Source organism: Rhineura floridana, chromosome 8 (genome assembly GCF_030035675.1).
Source record: "Rhineura floridana isolate rRhiFlo1 chromosome 8, rRhiFlo1.hap2, whole genome shotgun sequence".
Lineage (NCBI taxonomy): Eukaryota > Metazoa > Chordata > Lepidosauria > Squamata > Rhineuridae > Rhineura > Rhineura floridana.
In genome coordinates, this window is record NC_084487.1 from 34,734,636 (window position 1) to 34,737,414 (window position 2,779).

Sequence of the window (2,779 nt, forward strand, 5' to 3'; positions counted from 1 at the left end):
GGTTGTCCATGTGAGAATTTATTGTGGATTCATTTCTACCCATGCATGCAAGTTTTCTGCAGCGTCCATCCAACATCATCCTCATCAAAATTCCAGCCCAAACTCCCCCACTCATTTAATCAGGATTTTACCCATTCTGTGGATAATCTGATAAGGAAAATAAATCCAATTTCAAATTGCATGCAGAACAAATAGGACTGTACTGTAATGCAATATTTTGTTGGGCAGTTGTTCATGTGTGTTGACATTCTTGTTAGGTTCTGTTTGTCCATGCCTGAGTACAACCTAGCCATTTCATTTCTGGCAGTCCAAACGAAACAAGCATGCCTTTCTCCACTGATTGTTACATGCTGCAGACATGTTTACAGGACATATATCAGCCTTTTAATTTTCTAATACAGAGGTTTGTGCAAGACTGCAGCAGAGACTCTCCTTGAAGTACCTGAAATTGACCATAACATAGTCTTCTCTCCAGATACAAAAAATGAGAGGGAAAGATCTCTCTCTCTCTCTCTCTCTCTCTCTCTCTCACACACACACACACACACACACACACACACATGGCAAGAATGGTGCTGTTGAGTTGCCATGTATTGTGTTCTTGCTGACATATTTTGTTGACCTTGTTGATTTCAGTCAGGTTCCAGTGCATTCTGCCATCACCTGCTATGACTGAGAACATGGAAGGTTTAGATCTCACTGCAGAGAAACTCTCTGATAAGCTTGTAATGTATGCCAGCTGCATTCCGGGGTGTGTGTGTGTGTGTGTGTTGTGTTTCTGCAGCGCTGGTGGTTTCTGAGAGCAGCAGTGCAGTGCACGTTAAGATGCCACCCAAGAAAGGTGGGCTTGGGAGTGAAGAGTGAAAGAGGAGGGGAGAGTTGGAGGTTTGTGTCAGAGGTATGTGTGAGTAACGAAGGCATTGCTTTGTATTTGCCACAAAGAGAAGGGTGACTGGAGAGAGAAACCGAGGTACACAGAAACCAAGTGAATGGAGAGGGATAGAAAGTGCAGAAGAAGAAGTGGGATTTACACTGTTGAACAACACTGGATATGAGACAAATGATGCTTTATTCCTGTGATATGTCTCCTCCAGACTTCTTGCTGTGCTTAATCTTTAAAGTGAGATTCTTGTTTTGTACAGGAGATTTGGTGACAGTTGGGGTATTAGAAGTCATAATGCCTTTTATGGATTTTGAATAGTAATTATTTTAAATTTGTTCTGGCTTTAAACTGTTTGTATGTATTTTATTTTATTTTGTCAAGTCACTTTGAGATGCTTTGTATTGTATAAAGCGACTGATAAATGAAACTGATAATGATGATGATGATGTGTTTCAGAGCTCGGCTCATGACAACCCAGCACAAGAAATTTCCTCCACCCTTTGCTGAGATGGTTCAGGGGTATTGTGAAATTCTGTAACATAAGCACACCACGCTTCCCTCCCTCTCGAGGCTTCATTGGATATTGAGAGGATTTTCACACATTGTCCACATGCAGGCAAACATTGCAGTCATAGAATCAGAGTTGGAAGGGCCAATAAGGCCATCGAGTCCAACCCCCTCCTCAGTGCAGGAATCCAAGTTAAAACATATCTGACAGGTGGCTGTCCAGCTGCCTCTTGAAAGCCTCCAGTGTTGGAGAGCCCACCACCTCTCTAGTCATTGGTTCCATTGTCCTACTGCTCTAACAGGGAGTTTCTCTTGAAGTCTTTTGCAAGACTTCTTGTTATTAAACATTAAAACAAGCAAGCAAGCAAACTGAAGTGGCTATTTCCCCACAATCTTACACGTCTGCCTAAAGGGGGTAAAATGAAGGCAAGGGTTCATCCTAAATGAAGAAAAATACCTGAAACATTCAATTTCTCCTCAGATCAAGCTCTCCTGAGTTTCTCCCCACTCCACTTAAATCAATTACCTGTGTATGTGACTTGTTGGGGTGCAGTGTGTGAGGTGCGGAAATCATATGAACATTTCATCTTGATTGGACTTTGCAAGCTTTTACTGGATTAGACAAACCACATCGACCTTGTGCCGCAGATGTTACCCCTACCTGATATTCTTAAGGCAGCTATTTGGAAATCGCAAGACAACTACCCACACAGAGAATGAGCATTTTTGTAAACTTTGATGGATATAATATTTTCAAACATTAAAATGCTTTATTTGGTGCTTAGTTGTTTTTTACTGTTATGTTACTGTTTATAGGAAAATTTATTATTATTATTGTTATTGTTATTGTTATTGGAAATTGTCTGCCTTCAAGTCGATTCCGACTTATGTCGACCCTATGAATAGGGTTTTCATGGTAAGCAGTATTCAGAGGTGGTTTACCATAGCCTTTCTGTAAGGCTGAGAGGCAGTGACTGGCCCAAGATCACCCAGTGAGCTTCACGGCTGTGTGGGAATTCCAACCCTGGTCTTCCAGGTCATAGTCCAACACTCTAACCATTACAGCACACTGCCTATTATTATTATTATTATTATTGTCCATTCATTAGGCCAGACCCAGATGGAAGCCTGTTGAGAAACAGTTGGGCTTTCTGGATCATCATCATCCTTTTCTGCCAGGGTTGTGACTCATAATTCAGAGCCCCTCTGCTAACCAGGAATTATTGTGGTTTTTGCATTTTTACGGAAAGAGGAGGGGGGGTGCACAAAGAAGTACAGAAACGAAAGTGAAAGGATAGTCTGCCTCTTTTCCAGATGGAGTGAGGCGGGATGTTTTTCTCTTGCTCGCCCCGGGTGATGAATTCGAGAGGGAGGGAAGTGGTGTGCATA